The sequence below is a fragment of the Pinus tabuliformis genome, chromosome 6 (assembly GCF_031772625.1).
Source record: "Pinus tabuliformis cultivar Carrire ecotype Pingquan chromosome 6, CPIR1, whole genome shotgun sequence".
Taxonomy (NCBI): domain Eukaryota; kingdom Viridiplantae; phylum Streptophyta; class Pinopsida; order Pinales; family Pinaceae; genus Pinus; species Pinus tabuliformis.
In genome coordinates this window covers 1,096,355,163-1,096,378,984 of record NC_142292.1, presented here as the reverse complement: position 1 = coordinate 1,096,378,984, position 23,822 = coordinate 1,096,355,163, and positions in this window count along the sequence as shown.

Sequence of the window (23,822 nt, the reverse complement as noted above, 5' to 3'; positions counted from 1 at the left end):
AATATGAGGTATTTTAACTAGTAAGTCTTTTAGAGATTAAGTTAGGTCTAGATATTCCCATAGTTTAGATTTAATTTATTTCTCTACATAAAGGACTTTGACTTATGAAATTATGTCTATTTTTCCCTACATGGATATCCTTGCCTCTGAGAGAAATCAGGTGTCTTTGTGTTAATATGTAATGCTTTGTGTATGTTCTTGAATTTGGATGAGAGGACAAAGAGCTATGTGACGAAGTCATATCTCAATTTAGGGGTCAAAGAAATAGCTCGAAGTCAGAGTAGCATGTGGCAAGCACTAGGCATGAATTTCATGGTTCATCTTGGAGCCATTTGAGGTTCATAAAAAATTGGGATCGACCCATCATCTGCTCAAACATGTGGGAGGTTGAACAAATCAACATGAGTTTGAGTGCACGGGGAGAAACAATTTTTGAATTCCGAACATGAGATGAGGAGATCCCACATTTGAATCCCAGGAAAAGAGCCAAGTCACGCATTCCCAGGGCTTGAAGTCTTAGTCATGTGATAAATCCTAGAGCTCAATTATATAATTGTTTGAACTTATTAGTTATATGTTCACAACTTGAAGACTTGAGGGGCATCAACTTAGTGCTTGATCAAAGTGCGAAGTCATTTTCATCTTGGAGCTTAGGTTTCATTGTGAATGAGTTTGGCCTTGTTCCAATTGTGAAGGTGTAATAGCAAAAAAACTTGTTTTCCAAATAGGGATTTGATAATTTTGAAACCAAGCATTGGTAAAACCCATGACATTGGGTTTAAATTAGTGAATGAATTGTAGTGGGGTTGCAATTGAAATAGAGGATGTGGCCAGGAACAACAAAGGAATTGAGAATAGAAAAAAACAAGTTTTGAGGTTACATCTAATAGTCAAGCTTAAGTGCTTGCACATATTTTTGCTCATATATTATGGTATTTAGGCCCAGTAATAAAAGGGGAGTTATTTGAGATTCAAGCATGGCCATGGATTATGAGTTGTGGAACCAACCAGTTTGTGTTTGCACTACATCAAGTAGATTATGGACTCTTGGCTTATTGTACCTCTATCTGTCAGTGACTTCCTAAATTTAGTTGAGTCATGGGTTGATTAACAAACGTACAAAATGAGTTTGAATGGTCCAATTGTATATCCTCGGACATAAAGAAAGAGTATGGTCATGGAGGTGGATACGCTCAACCATATACACTTTGAAATTGAAATAAAGCTACAAATGACGCAAAGGTTGTGTGGTCATAGTTGAGTAGAAAATTAATCATAATGGTTGAATGATAGCCATTTCTAGAGCATTGACCAGACATTATAATTAAGGCCAAACCCGAGAATTCAAAAGAAATGTTGCTGAAATTGTTGAGGGGAAATTACTTTGTGGTAGTAGGGTAGTTGTTTCTCGTTCATAGTTATAGGGACATTTAAATTCCTTGTAGCTCATAATTCAAGAATATTTTTTGGTAGAGGGTGATTTTTTTCAGCTTTTAGGCTAGCTACGTCAAACTTGAAGTGCTTTGTTTTCCCACAAGGTTGGAGCTCATGGCTTTTGAAAAAAATGGATCTTGCGGTTTTCTGCAAAGTCTTGACCATATTTTTTAGAGTCTGAGGTTTGTGCTTGGGTTATGCCTTGGGATCGTAGTGTGTGGGATGATGACCACTTTTGTTGTGTCAAAGTGGTATCATAAAATGAACTTGGTTAAATTGAAAGCTAAGGAAAGTGTTGTGAACAAGGAAATTTGAAGCAAATGAGGGATAGGAGATTACTCGTGAAGGAGAAGAAACATAGAGAGAGAAATACCCAAGGATAAATGGTGGTAGTGGCAATAAGGAATAGAAACAAGATTGGAGAAGGATTAGAATACACTAGAGAAAATCCTAGCTAAGAAGCATAGTTGGAACAATTATTGAAGCAAGGAAGGAGAATTTGAACTCTCAGTTCTTATTAAGACCTGACAGGTAATCTGATCTTAAAGATATTTTAAATTTAACAAAAAAGTTGTTAATTGCAGGTAACAATGGAAGGAGATAATTTTGAAAAGAACCCTTGTAACAGAGAGAAAGTTATAGCTAAGGTTGGAAAGAGAAGAGGACAAAGGGATATCTCAATAAAGGTGAGGAGAAGTAGAGTAGTTCTCAAGAGGAGTGAGCATAGTGCAACAACCAAAGGAGTAAAGGAGGTTCGAGAGGTTCCATGGGAGAGAACTTATGCTACCAAATACCAAGTCCAAAGAAGAGAATATTGGTGAGGAGTCTTGTGGAGGCTTAGTTGCATCTCACAATGAGTAAGAAGAAGCTCATGGGGAAGGAGGAGGGAATGACTAGGAACATTCATGTTGAAGGTTTAAAGAAAAGTCACACCAAGATGAGTGATCAAGAATTTGATAAAGATATGACTAAGCTAAGGAAAGGCTCAATGTAATTATGGTGCTACTACAAGAAATTGATAGTGAAGACTACAGATTGGGATGGGATCTTAAGGATAATAAATGGCCTATTAGGCAGTTGTATGCCAGGAAGCTAAGGAAGAAACTGAGGCACATGCTGAGTGCTTAGTCGACAAACGAAAAGCTCAGGGAATCTGAGTGTGAGGAAGAAATAGTTTACTATTTTGAACCAAAACAAGGAACATTAATTAGGGAAGAAGATGATGAAGTTGTTATAAGTTTAGAACAATAAGAGGATGCAAAAGCTAGAACACCTCATCTTCTTAAAACTAACAAATTGTGTGTAAATTTTTTAGGTCAAAAGTATGGACAAATTGTCCAAAAAGAACAAGAAACTAAAGAAATTGCTTCAAGAGCAGAGGAAAGAAGTATAATTTTATCACAAATAAAATCAAGGAGAAATACATGCATAGAAAACCAATGTAATCTCTCGAGTACAATTGCAAGAACCAGTGATCAAGACAAAATTGGCTTGTATTGACAGTCAAAAGAAAGACCAAATAAATGATCAAGAGAAACATTTAGATGAACTGCTCATGAAATTTGAAGAGGTTAACTTGATGGAAAGTAGATTAAACATAGAGATCGTTCGAATTCCAAACTAATTATGTGTTTGAAGATGCCAAGGGAGATGATATGGGGACAAGAATGTCTCATAAAAATGAAATTTTGTTCCATTTAGAGAAAGAAGATGATGACAGAAATAAGAATTTCTAGCATATTACATGACGGATGGCAACAAACATATATATTTTGAAGAAGAATTAAAGGTGTTAGAATAATGTCTAAGACATCCAAGGATAAAAGAGGTTGCAAACAATTTTTGTGAAGGAAAAGACATGCTAGTTGAAATGGAATGCATAGAAATTATAGAAAAAAAAGTGCAAAGAGGAAGAAATATCTGGAAATGGAGAATGGGAGCTAGAAAATAATTGGGCATTTGAGACCATGAAATTTTTTAGAGTACGACTACAAGTAAGTTTGGTTAACTGAAGAGATAGGTTGGATACTAAAATCAAGGAATTATGGATGTTTACGAAGAAGGTGCCTAAGGAAAGGTACAATGAAGAAAAGGAGGTAACATGCATGAGAATATGGTTGGCTTCAAAGAATACACAAAAACGAAAACAAATGAAGAGTAGTAGTAACAAGTTACAACCAAAGGTAGAGTTGGATGATGAAATTAAAGAATTATGGATATGGATGAAGGGGATATCCAAGAGAAGATACAATAAGGAGAAATGGACAACCAACAACAAAATACAACTGACTAGAGTTATTTACATCAGTAAATAAAGTGGGAAACAATAGCATAATATTTGGAAACCTAGAGGATTTAAACCAATAACAATATTAGGTAAACAATATAAATGGATGAAGGGACAAATGCAACACAAGGTTTGGGACCTTGGAAGACAACAACAAATTAAAGGCATATGACTAAGAGGTCGTGCAATCTCTTACTTGGGGAGTCTAATCTAGGAGAATCAACCCCTGGGCAACATTTTTTTCCTAGAACCAAAGGGGTCATGAAATTTCTCCAAACTAGAGAGGTATCCTCAAATAAAATTTGTATAAATTTAGAAATAGTTAGTTTTCATGTAAATACAAGTGCTCTAATTTTAGAAGGAATCTAGGTTGTGTTATGTGGAAAAATCCCTTCCAAAATCTCCAACCCTCTCCCTTGCAAGAAAGTCCTTCCAACCTAATCTCAACAGCATAAACCTACTTCCAACAGTCATCCCTCAATCCTTAGCCTTGTAGTAGCTTTATAGGACAAGGATGATGAGTTATGGATCCATTCTCCAAGGGATGATATCGATTATTAGTGGGATATAAGTTCCACAAAGGAAAGGGAGATACTCCATGATGGGAGGGATCAACACCGAATAGGCACTCATTTGAAGCTTTTTGGTTGGGAGAGATGCTACCAACAATGCTTCTAGAATTACTTTTTATTTTTATGTACTTTAAGTCATGTTCACAGGTCATAGTGGAAGATAATGTGTACTTATGCTCATATAATAATGCTCTTCCCTGTGTATGTGTTGGATTCAACTAGGAAACTATGAATATAGCTAAAATTATGGTTTTATACCATAGGATCCAGAAATTCCACTTTCTCTAGAATGATTTAGATTCTAACTTTGCAGGGGAATGTTCTTGGGACACACTTGTGGATATTAAAAGATCCAAACTGATGGTCATTTTCCCAATGTGACAAAATGACATGTAACAGATTGCCCTTAAAGCGCAAAGTCAAAAGAAATATTTTGATGACTGAAGTGATTTATCATGCGAAGGTTTGGGTTAGAGATTGCAGTCGGAGACTTGAAACAATCAAACAAATTTTACAATGCAATATATAATATCACCATTGAGGTAGGCATTCCCATACTCATAACCTAATAAATGTCTCAAAAGCACAATATGGAAATACATCTAAAGGTCCATGTCAAAAGACAACATAGTATGGACACAACCATCAATGAATCTAGGTTTATAATCATGAATATTTAATAACTTCACGCGGCATGGATGGATGAAACTAGATCCAGGGTCTTGATCTCCATCTCTCGATATGTAGTATGAATCTAGCCATGTGAGTGAATGTCTCAAAGTCGAGCATGGTAGAAACCACTTGATTACTGGTCAATGATGTGAACCGTTAACAAGTGCGAGAGAAACCACCAACAATGACAATGGATCTCAAGGTACTTCCAGTACAATATATGAAGTGTGAATAGATGGTTTGATGTCGAACGCTCATAGAATCATTCGATTGAAGGCCAATGATGAGAACATGTCGTCGAAGGCGAGAAACCTGCCATTAAGGCATGCAGGCCTCAAGGTACTGAAGGTTTCTAGATCAACTTTCTACATAATGAGTTGAAGTCGATAGGAAGTGATCCATCGCAGGAGGGCTACGACACGAAACCATATCAAGTTTTGAAGAATAGCAGTTTAGAGTAATCCAGGACTGATTTAGGGATGGTTTATGCAATTAAAGGTGAAGATTTGAAAAGTAATTTTGACTAAGGTTTAACTTCTCTTGAACATATCAGAGACACGACATGATAACTTGGCAACATTTGACTCAAAAGTAAATCCCAAACCAACTGAAGATTTTCAAATGAGGAATGGTCAACTAAGTAACAAATGGATTTCCCAATCCAGACAGGAAATTCATGGAGTGTCATGTTCAAGAGCGATATATTGCCTTTTACAAATGCAAAACAAAGATTCTTTCTCTCTTTCCCCCCACCATGACTGGAAAGTACCTCTTTATTTTTTTACAAGCTCGAGGAGGATAACATATGCTTGTCCTGTAAGCTCATCCTTCGGATGATTCCTCCAAAGTAATTTTAACGAACCCTAAGAAGGAGTGGTTAGGTATCGTCATGCTTAATCATTCCTATACTGTTTAATTTTTATGAGTCCAGTAAAGGGGTAACTCGATGTCATTTTCATATTTAAAGAGTTTGAAAATACACAAAAAGAAAACTCATTCAGGCCTTTTACCATAAAATTTTCAACGAGCCCGAATAAAGTAAATCTCAATGTTTTTCAGTTTTAGGGAGTCAAAAGAAAAATGTAAGTAAACTCCACAGTGTTCTTTTTTCGTAATTTTAGTCTCTCAAGCCTGAAAGGATAAAATAATGTAGGAGAGAACTCTATTAACCATGATTGGTCAACATATACCTTTTTCGTAAATATTCTGGTTCAGTCCATAAAAGGGGTAAACTTATACTGAAAGGACGATTTTTCATTTAGTTTTACGAGTTCGAACAATCAAGTACTTGGCGATCTTTTCGTTTTTAAGGAATCTGAAAAGGGTGTAAAGAGAACTCCATGGTTTTTCTTTTTCGCAAGTTTTAATGAGTTTGAAAAAGTGATAAAATGTACTCAGTACGAAAATGATATGTTTCTGTAATTATCCCATAACCTACACACTTAGACTCAAAATAATTATCTCTGCTCAAAAATAAAAATGAAAACATTTACAAAATTAGATCCAAAAAAGTTAATAGGCATGAAATAATATTTAATTAGCCCTAGAAACTTATAAAAAGTCAAAAAATGTAAAAAGTTTTCACCATTTGCATTTTTACCCTTTTGAGAGAGATAGAAGTCATTTTCACCAGAAACTTCCAAAGTTGATTACGGGCAATCGCGAGCTACTTTCTCCAAGTAAATGGTCTATCTGAGCTCTTCATTTTCATGTCAATTTTTTAGCTTTTCACAATGGATTTTGGTTTTTTGGGGAGGGTTTAAAAAAAAAAAAATTGCCCTCGATGTGCGCAGGTACCCTTTATCGAGCCTACGCACAACAACATTAATTTTAATGTTATTTGCGCAGTTTCAAGGAAAGAAACTATGCACATGTGCACTGTTTATCAAATTTGGTTGTGCATAGCACCGAGGGCAAGAAAAAATAAATGAAAACGCCCTAGATATTTTTTCTAAATCTCTCCATATTTGATTCTATTTATCTTTAATGTTTTATTGCAGGATTTTCAACCACAAACATGGAATGGAGAGAGCGTGAGAATGAAGAACAATATATACTTACTCCCAATGACCCAGCAACCCTAACAAATTGTGGGTTATACAATTTGTTCACCATTATGGGCATGAGGGCCCAATTAGACTTTCTTGAATGGATGGTGGGAAAGTGGAACATTCAGGTAGATTGTTTCATAGTCGGATACCATAGACTTGTCATCGATGTTGACGACATTTACTTCCTGAGTGGACTTCCACGCTGTGGCGAGGAAATCAGCCTGTATGGCCATAAGCGCGGTGGCAAGACAAATGCTACCTATTTGATACAACATTGTACTGATGGGGATGCTCTCAAAGATGGTCGAATTGATATCAAGACCATAGCTCAAATTCCTTTGAAATCCATCGGGTTTACTGTTGCACAGTCGTGTGGTAGTGGAGCTTTACAATTGCTCACTAAAGCTCAGATGCAGGTTGTTGTGGATTGTTTTCATGGTACCATATTTCACTGGAGTGAGGTTGTAGTTTCCAACTTGAAGGGGAAACTAACCAGGGTCAAAACAAGCAAACTAAAAAACTTTGGGTATGGTGCCTTCGTTATTTTGTTTTCTTTGGAGCAGATTCCTCTTCTGGCTCCACAGGTATCTGTAGAGAGAGGAGGTCCTTGTGACCCTCACATGATAAAATGGGGTACACTTATGGCAAGCCATGGAGGTGGTGAAGGACCAACAGTCATATTTACTCTTGACTTCTTCGAGTGGATGGAAATCCAGATTATCATGATCAAGGAATTTCCATATGCATGGATGGACTACACAAGAGATCCAGACATGCCATTGCCTCCTGGGATGCAGTGTGGTGTTATAGGTCAAACTTCACATTTTTGTTGATTTTAATATTTTCATTTTTTGTTAATTTTAGAATCCAACTAATTATTTGAAATGATCATGAAGATGTGGCCCCAGTGAGACCAACTGGATTACATAGATATGACCGATGTGGTGAGCAAACATTTTCTCCCATAGTACAGAACCTGGATGCAGCAGAGACACTAACAGAGATAGAGCACAACCTTGAGAGGTTGAATCTGGACAATCGAGATGTTGCTATAGATGGTTTTCCTCTCCTCTGCCAGAGGCATACTACAGGAGTTCCCGGTCCTATTAGCCATTTTCTACAATGAGTAGCACGTGCCATTGTATGCTACCATGATCGCCATCATGCATAGTAACTACTCTGAGGGCTACATCTTTTAATTTTGATGATGTATCGACATGTTCAAAAAATAAAGGCCATAAGGCCTCATGTCATTGGATGACATTTTTTGTAAAAGCCACAACTATTTACAGACTTTTACTAATGAAAAACTTACTACTTCCATTTATGATTGTCTCTTACAATATGTGAATGAATGTTACATTGATTTCTTTACAAATGTTTTACAAGTGCCAATTTAACACATAATTAGCTAATGCATCTGATAATGTGTTTAAATTTCTCGAAATATGTTGATACTCAATATAATCAAATTCTCGTTCCAAGAGACGAACCCGCAAAAACATCCTTAACATGGAAGCACTTCTAACTGAATAAACACCATTCAAATGTAATACCACAAGTTGTGAACCTAAATTAACGATCAATCGACGGATGCCAAATGTAAGGGCATCAGATAATACCTCAAAGATTACAATATATTCTGCAATATTATTTGTTGTTTGACCAAGGCATATCCCATGAATAAAAACTAACTCGTCATTGGGCGAATAGATGACCCAAGATACAGAATAAAAATTCTGAGTAATACGACTAGCGCTATCAGTGAAGCCAATATAATTTTGAGGTAATGTCAACATCTGCAAATCAAGCGTAAAACAAGATAAGTAGTAGAAGTAGTGAAAAATTGCAAAACTGTAAAACGTTTTCATATGTAAACTATGGTATAGTAATATACAAATGTTTCACCAAACAATCTAAGCATAATATTTCTATAGGTAAAGACCATTTATGCGCTTTCCCAAAGGAATTTCGTCATAATCCACTAGTTCATAGGCCCCTTTTGCTAGTGCACGTTTAACAATATAAGGGTCGTGCCAGATAGACTCGAATTTACCAACGCCTGACGTATCATGCTATTGATCATAGACCAAGAATAAATCACCTTCTGCATACGAATGAGGTTTTACATTTTGATCGTATTGTGATTTAACTTGTTTCTTTTCGGCCTTGCTAGCTAATGCAGCATCACGACGAATCTCATCGAGACATGCTAAGTACAAAAAGTGTTCCTCTTCGGCAGAAGTAGCTGGTAAAATTGGACTCTATCAATTACCATTTTCAAAAACAGTATCTCGCATTCAATTGGTAGAACTGCTTCCATGTCATAGAAAAGCTAGAAAGGAGTAAAACCAGCTGAGGTTTTTGTTGTAGTGTGGTATGCCCACAAGACTAGATGTGGCATTAGATTACATTCTCGTTTATGAGTCCCGATAATCCGTTTGATCATGGTGGTTAAAACCTTGTTAACAACTTCCACTTGGTCATTTTCCTGTGGGTAATATGGGGTAGAACTATCATGACACGGGCTTAGCTTGGTGGTAAGATCAGTCACCATATGGTTTTGAAAATGGCTACCATGTTCCGTGACGATAGCTTGTGGTACTTTGAACCAAGAAATTAAATGATTGAACATGAAAATGGATGTCGTTTCACCATCATCCTTGTATGTAGGCATCACCGCAGCCCATTTTGTAAAATAATCTACAGCAAGGATAATATACCCATGCCCCCCAACCGAGTGAGGGTTACATGTAAGAAAGTAAATGTCCCATTTAGTGAAAGGAATGACAATAATGATTGGGTGAAGAGAAGCTGGTTGTGCACAAATTTTTCAATCATAAATTTGACAATTATGGCATTTCCAGACCGCAGTTATACAGTCTTTAAACATAGAAGGCCAAAAATATCCTGCGCCCAAGATCTTTTGAACAGTGGAAAACCCTAACATATGACCACCATAAGCTCCAGAATGGCATTCATTTAATTCCTTTACAGCTTCTACATGAGTTAAACATCATTGGAAAATAGAATCGACACCACAACGATATATTGTATCGCCAACAATATTGTATTGCTGGGATTGATATAGGATTCAACGACGATCATTTTGACTCAACTCTGGCTGAAATTTCTAGGTCTAGAGATAAATGATGATGTCTCTATACCAGGAATCTAAATTACTGATTAGAACAAGAGATTCATCTGGAAGAGAATCTTCTGCCACGTTTTCAAGTTCAACATAGGGAAATTCACAAAATAACTCAACAAATACTAGCGATTTCTTAGATTGGATTTAATGGATTCCAAATCAAATTCTTGTAGGATGACTATCCATTTGGAATACTTGCCCCCTAGCAATTGTCTGGTAAGAATGTAAACCATGGGGTTGCAATCAGAAATCGCAGTAGTTTTTCCCAATAGGATATAATGACGGAAACATTGGACAAATTAAACAGCTGCCAAGGCCAATTTATCCACATGTCCATATTTTGCTACAGTTTTGGTCAAATTATGACTTAAGTAATATATCACATGCTCTTTGTTCGACTCGTCTTCCTAAAGTAGGACCATACCAATTGGGAGGATGCAACAGCGGTGTATGGGTCAACGCATATTTAACTGCATCAAAGGCTTTTTGATCCACTTCATCCCAAATAAATGGGATGCCCTTTTTCAAAAGTCGAGTAAAACCCTTAGTCAACTCGGCATAGTTCTGGATAAATCGACTTATAAATTTTTATTTCCCTTGCACACTTTGGAGTTGGTATAGATTAGGAGAAGGAGGTACATTCAAAATAGCGTTAACCTTCAATGGATCGACATGAATTCCCTCCTTTGAAATGAGAAACCATAGCAATCAACTAGATTGCACACAGAAAACACACTTATGTGGATTCAAGCAAATATTGTAATGACGACATTTGATGAAAATTGCTCTCAAATGCATTGGATGATCTTCCCGTCTCAGTGAATGAACTGGCAAGTCATCCAAATAAGGTTGCACAATATGCTTGATATCATGAAATGCATAAGACATGGCCCATTGAAAATTTGCACCTGCATTCTTTAGACTGAAAGGGAGTTTTCGATACGAAAAAGTCCCCCATGGGAAAATGAATGTGGTTCTACGTTGATCAGCTGGGAGTATGTTGATTTGCTTGTAGCCAGAAAAGTCATCCATAAATGAGAATATTTCATTTCTGGCACATTCGTCGATGATTTGATCGATATAGGGAGTAGGATAATTATATTTTGGACAAGCCTTATTGATGTCCCTATAGTCAACACATTCTCTAATGGTTCCTTATTTCTTGTTAACAAGCACGATATTGGATACCCAATCAGTTAAGGGAACTAGGTACATGAAACCTTATTTGGGCAGTTTCTCGAACTCAACTTTAATCGCAGTAGCTTTTTTGGATGCACCAGACGTAATAATTTTCTTATACGCTTGGCATCCGGGTAAGACTTAATTTCATGTATTACAATGCTTCGATCAATTCCTAGCATTTCCTCATAGGACCAAGCAAAAATGTCACGGAATTCTTGAAATAGGGCCTTAAATATTTGAATTTCTTTGATTGATCATGAGGCACCTGTGTGAATATTTTCAACAATCCCTATTTTAACTAAGATGTCAATGGCGATGGTCGCAAAATATATTCCCCAAATTTATTTCGGATTCAGATTGAAATACTGAAATGGGTGATTCTGGACTATTTACTATCTCAGTTGAAAACATATTTGAAAAATCATTCTCAATTTTATCAATGCTAGGTAGAAAAGAAGAATGATGATGGTGATCGTTCCAAGGAATTTCATCTAAAGTCATAACCTCCATAATACTTCGTCAGTTGGAAACGTATAATTGAAAGGATCAGAGAATGAAATTGGTTCTAACTAAGGCAAAGGAGAATAATCTTCATTGACCGTATCCACTTGATCAATATAAGAAAATACTGGGTCGGAAAACTATTGTACTGCCTAATAAGCCAATTCAAAGGGGCTCAAAGGCATCTTACTTCCATAGGAGGATAACTCAGACTCTAAAGGCACTATCCACAGATCAGAAGATTGCATAGTGCTTGATGTAATCATATTTACCTCGACAAAATTAGAAGGAAAATTTGGTGGAGGCATCGCAAAGGTTCCCATAAATCATGACTCTTTGAGTAAACCAACACCAATATTTTCACAAGGATAATTTGTTTTTCCAACAAAAGGTATGCTACCCCCAGAGTTAGGGTGTGAAGTGTAGTAACCCCCGGAGTTAGGGTCTGAAGTGTAGTAAGACAACTGGTCTACTTTGACAATTTTTCCCTTATGAGGAAATTGTATCATTCGAAATAGTGACGAGAACACTATTGACATCGCATAGGTCTAAATTTGACCAAGCAAAAGGTTCTAATCTAGCTGAGCATCCACAACTTCAACTTCGATTGCGACCATTTTTCCCTCTAGCTCTATGGGAAAATCATTCAGGATACCATATGGATGAAAATCTCTTCCATCAAAGGCTTTCAGAGTGTTATGCGATTGATTAATGGTTGGATAACCTATATATTTCCAACGAGAAATTAACATAATGCACGTAGAAGCTCCTTCATCAACAACTATACGAAATACTCATCTAGTTTTAACAAAAAACTAGAATCTAGATTTCCAGTTGATGAGGGAGTCTTAGGATATGACTCTCAAGATAAAAGATAATTAAGTTAGAATCCTATGGATCAATAGCTCCTATAGCTGACAATAAAAGCTTTCATTGTGTCGGGCATGTTTGCAATATTTCTAGAGCTGATATTGCGGAAGGAAACATAGCCAGGTCTTCAACAATGTTGTAATTTTGTGTAGCTCTAGCACACCTTTGGGAGGTGGTCGAATCATCATGTCAGGATTTGGCTTCTCAATCTATAATGGCTTAGAAGGAGAAGGAGGAATTGAATTGAAAAGTTGACCAGACGAACTAGAATCATTTCCATTTTCGACAAGATGGTTGAACCCGTAATCTTTGTATCTCGTAGCTTCCATAAATTCTTGCAAAGACATCATCAGGATATCTTGCGATGTGGAAGAGGAAGATGTGTTATGAGAAATCATTTTTTTGTCTTGAGAATGAAATGGATCCTTCAAAACAACGGCAGTTGGATAAAATTTAATGAATTTAGAAGCCTCTGCCCGATGTGCGCATTCCTTTGTATAGTGATCCTCATTGAAAATAAGGCAAGGACAACGAGGTTTTTGTTTTTCATTAGTAGGCTCATCTTTAGCTGGTTTCTCTTTTCGAGAAACATTTTGTTTTGATTTACCTTTCTCCTTATTTTTATTTCTGGTTGATTTTTTCTTGCCAGTAGATGATTATACAACATTGATCTCGGAAACAGTTTCCTAAGTAAGGCTTTCAAATGGAAAATCTTGTATGGCCCAAGTTTGAGTATGTTTAGAATTTTTATTTTTTGAAAAACCTATAATTCCATCAACGCCATTAGATCTTGATCTTGTAGGATATGTAATAATGGGTTCACTCGTAGGGCGAGGTTAATTCGGTATCTTTTCGTAAAAAGTGGTAGATTGAGTGTAGACTAAGTCTAAGTACTGGGCACAAGCAATTACTTTCTCTTCTCCGATGACACCTCCCTTGGCAACATCTTCCGTGATAATGGGAAGAAGCGACTTTGTAAACAATTCAACTAAAATTTGATCTGGAATGAAAATTTTGACTAAGCAACATCTACGTCTCCATTCATGGATATGATCGGAGATGTGAGTCGACATTGATTGTTTTAAAGAAGTTAGTAGTTTGGTACCAATATCATAATGGATTGGTAACTGAAAGTGGGTTAAAAATGTTTTTGCCAGGGAGTTAAAGTTACAGAAAGAGGCACGAGGTAGCTCAATGTACCATTTAGTTGTTGAACCAGTTAAATTTCGTTGGAAAAGGCATATACAGATGGAATCATCAATCAAAGAATTCAATACGCACCAAAGTTTTATATGTCATCACATGATTGGATGGATCCTCTCTTGATTTGCCATCAAATTTGGGTATGTCACTTGGTAACTGGTAGGAATAGTCAACGAAAAAGGATAATAATAAATAGGATCATTAGTTAATTGGGATAAATCTGGTAGATCTAGAATTGTAATAAACGGTAACTCTCGGCTAGGGTCTTGTGATAAAGTTTGATAACCTTGCGGGTTAAGACCAACCCCTAGAGGCGGATATCCTAGAATAGCCTAAGCATTTGGAATTTGAATTCCACCAAGGTAACTAGGGTGAACCATACCTGGTTGAGGTTGAACAGGGACTTGATAAGTATGACTGGGGTACGATTGACTTTGGAAAGGTTGAGCTTGACCCATTTGACCTAAGTAATATTTCCCATGCACAAGTTGTGCTTGCAAAGGTTTACCTTGAACAAATTGACTTTGAACAGTTTGGCTTTGAATGAATTGACCTTGAAAAGGTGGGTTTTGGAAAGTTTGACCTTGTAAAGGTGGACTTTGAAAAACATGTCCTTGGAAAGGTGGAACCTAGTAAGCTTGACATTGAAGATGTGTTTGCATTGTTCCAACAATAGGTTTCCCAATAGGAATTTGTGGTATGGACTATATCATAGGAACAATTTGATAAGCAGAGGCGTGCGGGATTTTCTGAGTACTCTGAGGAACAAATATTTGAGGGGTTACTAGAACAGTTGTTTGTGATACTCCTGGAATAGGTGGCTGAGAAGAAGCTAGAACAGGCTATGAAACAGTTGTTTGAACAGGGGTTTGTGGTGAACTCTGAACAGGTTGTTGAACAGGTGTTTGAGGAATTCCTTAAATAGGTTGTTGGACAATTGCTGGAGGAATCCCCTGAACAGGTTTTTGGACAGGTATCGCAATACCTGAAACAAGTATTTGAGGAATAGTTTGTCCAGTAGGTTGAACAAGTTGATAAAGTGGCACTTGTGGAGCACTTGGACCATACTATTGATTAAAATTAGGATTCCAAATTGTGTTCGTCCCAAGATAAGGAGTACCATTTAAAGGTTGATTTATAGAAAGTTGACCTAGGTCGAGCTAATGTATCTGACCATAGGTTTTGGTAAAAGGTTGACCCCAGCAAAACGTTGTCCTCCAAGTGGAGGATAAGGTGGTTTCCCCCCAGGCTAGTAATAAATGTTATTCAGGGTTACTTGAGGGTTACTTGAATTACCAGACACCATGTGAATATGTTGATTTGATGTCTTAAATGCTTCAGGCATGGAAGTCATGCTCTGATAAGTAGACGTAGATAAACCAGATGGCCAAGTAGAAGGTTGGGGAGAATAAGCAGCTCCTGAAAAATCCTAGTAAGTGACTAGTATCCAGGAGGAACTGATGGACCACCATACAATAGTGATTCTAGGGAGCTGGTAAACATAGATGAACCAATGGGTTGGCTCCCAATAGCAATTTCTGACATAGTTACTTTTGGTGAATAAAAAGGAATGCGTGGTGGTGACAAATTTTGACATAAAAAACTCAAAGTTGTAGAATACCAAGGGTCATTTGGAAAGGAGAGAGGAACTCTTGGGTCAAAATTTTTAGTACCAGAAACTCAAAACCCCACTATAACCTTTTCCCTAAAATGCAAATAACCAATTTCAAATCCCCCGAATATTGAAAACAATTTCAAATCTTCACTTTGCCCAATAATACAAGTAAACAAAAAATCTCTCTTTTCATACAAGCACTCCAAAATTCGAACAATGCAACAAGAAACCAATGATGACTAAAAATGAACTTTTCCCTAATTGAATGCTACAACTTTTCTTGCAATAACTAATTTAGTTCATGAACACTTCTAGCAAATAGACAAAAAATTATTTTTCATTCCGAAACTAGCATGCGAAGTATTTTCATAAACCAAACCTAATTTTGTAAATCATTCACTTTGGCATTCAAAATAAACTTCTGCAAAAGAGAAATCTAGACTTAAAAACTAACTTAATCGACAAAAGAAAGATAGACAGTGAACTCAACAAGACCAATAAATCTCTCTCTTGATAGGTCAACCATTCATGAGAAAAGGCTCAACCCTAATTTGCAAAACAAGACGAAACACAAGAAAAAAACCAAAATAACATTCAATCAAACTAAAAAAACTCACAGGAGATTCTAACAGGTGTAAAACAATAGGAAAAAACAAAAAAATTGGATTTTAAGAGGAAACAAGTGAGTTTTTCAAAATTTCCAGGCATGTGCACAGGATCTGGAGTAAACCAGTGTGCATGCACTTTTTTGCTAAGAGGTAAATGTGCAGAAATGGGCACTGTGCCTAAAGTAAAAGTGCGCACATCGGGGAAATTCAAGTAAAAATAAAAATAAACCAAATCCAACCCAAAATCCAAATTTCTAAACTTTCCAGATGCTCAAGTAAGCCTTCTGCATCAAGTTGAAAAGATCAAACAAGGAAAAGAACAGAGATTGAAACAATTCCCCAACAGAGTCGCAAATTTGTTATCTGGACAAATCCCTTTTTCAATCTTTGACCCTCTCCCTTGCAAGAAAATCCTTCCAACCTAATCTCAACAAGAGAAACCTACTTCCAATAGTCCTCCCTCAATCCTCAACCCTGTAGTAGCTTTATAAGCCAAGGATGAGAAGATATGGATCCATTCTCTAAGGGATGAGATCCATTATTAGTGGGATAGAGGTTCCACAAAGGAAGGGGAGTTACTCCATGATGGTAGGGATCAACACTAAATAGGCACTCATTCGAAGCTTCTTGGTTGGGATAAATGCTACCAACAATGCTTCTAGACTTTACTTTATATTTTTACATACTTCAGGTGATGTTTGCAGGTCATAGTGGAAGATAGTGCATACTTATGTGCAGATAATAGTCTTCCTTGTGTATGCAAACGAATCAACTAGGAAACTGCAAATACAGTCAAAATCAGGGTCTTGTACCATAGGATCCAGAAACTGCACTTTCTTTAGAATGATTTAGATTCTAAATTTGTAGGGGAATGTTCTTGGGACACATTTTTGGATAGCGAAAGGTCCAAACTAATGGTCATTTGCCCAATGTGACAAAATGATGTGTAAAAGGTTGTTAGGGGAATTTTGATGGCATAACACTCTTGTCCATGTGGCTTATTGTAAAAGGCATAAAGTTTCATGAAGCTTCTAGAAAGAGCTACAAGTGTAACTTGAATGAGGAAGTTGTTAGTTAACAACTCTCATTTGTAATAGATATTTTCCTAGTACTAGAGGTGTATAAATTAGGAGTAGGTATCGGCTCAAAGTATAAGAGAGAGAAGAAGAAGAAATAAACAATGGAGCAGAAGAGACCTAATAAAGGAGTAAGAAATACGAGTTCTCTTAACCAATAATTCTGACAGAGGTTGAATTGGGTAAGATATGTCCACAATTTAGAGTCAATCTATGTATTTGTATAAAGAAATTTGACTAATGAAATTATGTCTATTTTTCCTACATGGATATCCCTTCCTCTCAAAGAAATCATGTGTCTTTGTGTTAATATGAAATGCTTCGTGTATGTTCCTAAATTTCAATGGATGAGAGGACGTAGAGCTATGTGACAAAGCTAAACCTTAGTTGAGAATTTAGAAGAAGCGTTGTCGAAATTTATATGGGGAAATCACTCTATGTTAGCACAATATTGTTTCCTGTTCATAGCTATATAGACTTTTAAATTCATTGTATCTCATAGTTGAAGGATTTTTGGTAGAGGGTTTTTTGGGCAACCCTTAATATGGTTGTATTAAAGTTGAGGTGATTGATTTTCCCACAGGGTTGGAGCTCATAATTTTCGAACGAAGTTGGAACCCACAAGTTTCTGTGAAGTCTCATCTATACTATGTAGAACCTAAGGTTCATGAGTAGGATACACCTTGGGCTCGAAGTGAACGAGACAACCACTACTTCTATTGTGTCACTTATATATATATATATATATATATATATATATATATATATATATATATATATATCAAGATTCATTAAAAGTGGTATTAAATATATCTCTTTCCACAAAGTGGGATAATTTTGATTTCTTTTTGTAGATTTTTGAAAGAAAATGAAATGATGGCAACATTTAAGTCAATTTCTAAGAATTTTTATGTAGAATTTGAAAAAATTCACTATAAATTTGAGTTCTTTTAAAAAAATCTTATTTACAAAAACAAATCATTGAAATCATAGTTTGGGGAGTGGAGTTATTGGTTTTGACCTAGTCATGTTGTATTCAAATCATGTTGAGTCATATCTTGAAGTGACGGTTATTTGGGTGGATATCTTTGGTTACCCACCTCTTCCACTAACTCAATGGTTCTCTATATTCTTGGTAGTTTTTCTATGGTTTTTTGGGTCCCATTATTCTAGTGTCATTTTGAGGCCCTAAATAATGTCTTTGGCAATTCGGCGGACCAAATGTTTTCCAATTCAAGGTTGTTTTACTCAGATAGTTCTTTCCAAAGAGCCATTGGGCGCCCCAAATAAATATTATAAGCAAGAGTTGCACCCAAAGGAAGTTGATGTACCAACCAACCACCTTAACGCCTGCAACCTTTTGATGCTTCATTTTCTAGGGTTAGGTTTCTAGAACTTTAGGGTGATTTACTTATTTTAAAAAGTCATTCTGTCGGCCTCTTGTAATAGCTTTTGTGAATGTGTGTAGCCACCATCTCTTTCTCTTCAAAGATGGCTACCACCATTCTAGGTAGTTTATGTCCTACAATATTCTATTATTTCATTTATTATTAGAAGTTGGGTTTTTACCATATTATTGTGCTTTATGTTAAATTTCTCTTCAATTGTGTGTATGTGTATGATTTCCTTTCCTACCCTTCATTTCATTCCTTGTATAACCCAGATTAGATTGAATCTAAGTTGATCAATTTGTTAGCTAAAACTTATTTAAATAAATTATATCTATTAGAATTTTGAAGATGTCATCCAATAGTGATATAGCCATTTTAAATTGACATATTTATGTTTTTTAGCTACTAGACATGGAAACCATAATAAAGAGTAAAGGGATTTGGCAGTATATGAATACTACTATTCTATATCCAAAGTATGACCAAACAAAGTTTTCCAACAATGGAAAGAAAGATAAGGCCATTGATTTCATTATAACAACCTATATTGCTTGAGAAATTCATTTTCATATGAGTGGGATTGACTTCCCTGGTGACTTCTTGGAGAAGTTGAAGGGATTATTTGACAAAATCGATGAAATTCAAGGCATGTAGTTAGAGAAAGAGTTGACCTCTATTGATCCCCATTCCTTTGAAAGGATTGGGGACTATTTCGTTTCTCTCAAAGAGTTGTAGTTGAAGTTGGGAGAATGTGGGAAGACATTTTCAAAGAAATATGGATAGCTCATTGAATTGGTCCTAATGAATCTGAGAATACTTTATGATGTTTTTTTCTACTTATTCAACACAAACTATAGCTTGTGCACAGAAGATGGTAAGGACTACACCTTTGTAACTCTTTGTGATTTATTGATCAAGGACTAACAGAGGTTACTTGATGAAGGAAAGCTTAGTGGTGAGCACTAAGTGCACTTTCTCAAGGGAAAGCGAAGGTCAAATCATAAGGAGAGAGGACGAAAATAGGAATGCCTTGATTATAAAGCTAAAGAGGAGGGTGATGGATTGACATAATCTAAGAATAATTGAAAGAAGAAGACATGTCACTATTGTGGGAAGTGTTCTAGCATTTTTTGGTTTTGGTAAGTTAGAATAAATTAGTCCAAAGAATGAAAATATTTTTCAAAAAATGTTAAGCTAGGATATGGACAAAAAGAATACTGAATAAAAATGCTAGGAAATATTTTGATAAATATGTCCATATAAAATAAAATGTTAAAATAGATGCCCTAAAAAATGAAGGCAAAAATAAAATGTTAGGGTAGAGAGAAAAGCAAAAAGCAAAAACAGATCATGAAAGTGTGCAAGTCCAAGTGCCACAACTTTTTACTTTATTATGCAAAATAATGGTTGTGTGCAACTTGTCATAAATGCCACAACCCATGATAGTCAAATAGTTTAATCTTGACTAGTTCATGCTTTAAATTTCATTTTTATAGTTAGAGAATAAAGATCTAGCCAAACTGTTTAATCTTGGCATATTAGTAGTTAGGTATAGAATAATAAGGAGCTCATCAATTTAATCTGATCCCTTGGATGTTATAAGGTTAGAATTAGATAGTTTGATTTTCAAAAGAAAAAGGAAAGAAAAGGGTTTGCTAGCTTAAATGCACACAACTAAATGAAGAAAAAATGTTATGGTAAGTAAAGGGTAGGTAGAAGAAAGGTTGCAGAAATACAAGGTTGGTGAAGCATAAGAACATTCATCATGCTTAATCCAATGTTTCAATGTGCAGGAGCAGTTAAGAAAGTGAAAATATTTTCACTAGATGATTTGATTAACTTCCCCTCATTTCATTTTATTCCCCACTACATACTTACTAATTTCCCATTATCCCATCATTTCTTATGAAAAATACCCTTTTCCGTTCATTTTCACCTTTGCCCCTTGGTTTCACACATTTTCCTAGCAAATTACCCTCCAAACTCATTCCCCTACCCAAAAACCCCTTTTTCCTAGTGTGAAACCCTTTCCCATTGAAAAAATCACTTTCACCTTATTAATTTCCCTATTTCCCTAAAAACCCACAAAAACCCCCCTTATCCTAAGTTTTTATTCCCCCCTTCGCTTTATTTAATTAAACTTCGTCATTCATGTTTTTCCCGACAAAAACCTTTTAGCCCGTAAAGCCCCTTTATCCTATGTTTTGTCTCCCCCCGCTTTATTTTAATTAACTTTGCTATATTCACCATTTTCCCTATATAAGACCTTTTAACCCACCGTTGATGCGGTTAACAAACCCCGTCGCATTTTAACTTTGGTCCCACTATATTGAACCCGTCCATTATATTTCTAAACCGCTTTATTCATTAAATAATTACAATTCTTTGTAATTAATCCCCTGGGCGCCACTAATTTGCGCTCGATTGACCTTTGTGCAACTCCGCCGCACGATAGCCATTAGATCTTGCATCTCCAGATCCAACGACCCACATCCATATCGAGCACTCCCGATCTCTGACCTTTACCGGCATAAGAGCACATGAGATTCATGGTTTTACTCGGGCCACTTGCGGTTACATGGCAGCTTTACGTCAACTCGTGTGCTCTCCAAAAAATACCGCCCTTCACTAAAAATCGGTGTGATGGCCTCCAAAACCACCTCCCCGCGTGGGCCGAAACCATCCACTCTTCACTTATCGAATTCCACGCCAAATTTTAAACTTTACCTGTTAAAATGCCGAAGACCCTCATTTTCGCTCTTTTTTCCCGTTTACACAGTGAAACCTGCATAACCTTCCTGCACCACCCTGAACATCTGCAACTCAATTCAACCATAAATTACCTTCCAAACACTGCCAGGACTCCGTCCACACACTTTCCTGTTCCCTGAAGCCATTATCACCTCCCTCCAAACCTGTGTTTTTATTAATTGTTGGTTTATTTTTGCAGGTGATCATATAAGACCTGGACAAACAATTTGTATACTAGTTAAAAACCTGTTTGTTCCAGCTTCTCAGGAAATCTATTCAAAGGCTTCATTTATCAGAAGTTTTGTGTACAAAGAGAAAATCAAGTTTAAACCAGAGACAGAGCAGAAGAAATCATTTACACAGAGGCAGTAAATGATAAAATGGAGATGAAATCATTTTCACCAGAAAATAGTGAAATATTTATACTAGCAACTCTCCAGGACATATTTTACTGCTTGCTACTTATGTCTTATTGTAAAACGTAAAAGTGAAAAGATAACAAAGCAATAAGGTGGAAGAATTCACAGTAATTGTTAAAACAGAGCATTCATGGTAAAAGACTAAACAGAGGAGGCAGATAAAGTGTATCAGATGAAAGGTCATCAGTAAATATGACATCCAGCATGAAAATCGAACAGCATTCAGCTTTTGGAGGAATAGTCAGCCAGCTTCAACAATTTTCAGTTTTTCTTAGCAATAGTCACCAACAGCACAGCATCAAAATAGTGCCATATCAACTAGCAGTCTTTATTTTGATTTTAAAATAATCTTTTTTTGTAAAAACAGTTTAGGATATTTTCTTAGTTCTATTGTTGTATAAATAACTCTCTTCACGAGTTATTATGGATTGCACCCTTGAAGAAGAGTGGCATCCTTGAAGAAAGGTTGCACCCTTGATGAAGCATTTCTAAACATTTGATGTACTTAACTCTTCTGGAACCTTAATACAAAGCAAAGGATTCTAAATTTTGTTTTACACAGTTTGTGTTTCCTGTAAGTTTTTCCAGTATTACTCATTATGTTTTTCTTCATATTTTTATGCCTTACAGAGATAACCAAGTAGCAATAATTGTGTTTCAATCTATTCCTATAAGCTTCTGAAGTGATAATCTATAAAGAGAATGAATTAATGGACTGTTGTTTAATTAATTCCCTCTGAATCAATAAATCATCAGCATCTTTTGTAAGCTTAAGCATATTCTCTTAAACCTTATGAACATAGGTCAGAGGTTTTCATACTTATGATTATTTAATTTTCAATTTGAAAACTATGATAATCATATTATTTTTTATTTCTACTAACCACCATACAAGTTATTTCATTGTGTGAAATTTTATAGTAGCCCTCTGCTTTGGTATTACTATTATTCAAAAGGTTAGGCATTATAGTGTTACATTTGTTTCATTCATTGGTCCTAGAAGTTAAAACAAAACCCCTAAAACAATTATCTTAGATGCTCTGGCATGATAGTTGACCATTATCATCTCAAAGGTACAACATCAATTTGGCGTTGTTGCCGGGGATTCAAATTCCATTAAGTTTTCCTGGGGAAATGATATTCATTCTATTCCTTTAAGGTGATTAAAGGTCTAGAAAGGTTAAAATCCTTCACCTGGCGACTCCACTAGCCCAAACTGACACCTTTTAAGCACCCCAGATCTCATTCGAAATATGACTTAGTTAATCCTCTGTCATATCCTGAAAAAAATCTGAGAAAAGCCAATTCTAAAAGGAGACATCAACCATTTTCTTCTTCCTCTTTAGCCTTGCAATCTGAAGATTTAGTGTCATTTGATCCTTTTAGTAATATTCCATCTGATCCTGATTTGACACAAATACCTCCTAGCGTTTCTGAACTATTAGATAGGGGAGTTGACTTAGATTTAGATTTCCTCATTCATTCTTTTGAAACACATCAAGAACCCCCACTACCACCAAGATCACCTAAAATTGAGTCTGACTTGGGTGTTCATTCACCTGAATGCAAACCCACACATTTCATATCCCCTACCACTTATTCATTTCCTTCCACTTCTAAACGACCTAAAGCTTCTACTTCTGAACAACCTGAAGAGACCCTCTCTGTATAATCAAATCCACTCTTTGAAACAAAAGAGGGTATTCATTCGCAGGTCCCAAAGTTAGTTCTTAATACTCCTTTAAAGTTATTCAAGAGATCCCCTCCTTCTTCACCTCCACATAGTCACACACCCCCTCAATCACCTTCTTCAACCTCTTCTTCATCTTCTTCTTCTTCATCCACACAAACACCTCATACACCACCTTATACTATGGCATTCCAACCTATTGTACAGGCTAGATATGCAGCTTTAGTCTTACCTGCTAGCCTCGATGTACTTGAAATACCTTCCCATGTATAATGGAGAAACGGGTCCCTTAGTTGAGGACCATCTTCAAGATTTTCTAGACTTTGTAGACAACATGAATATTGAACAA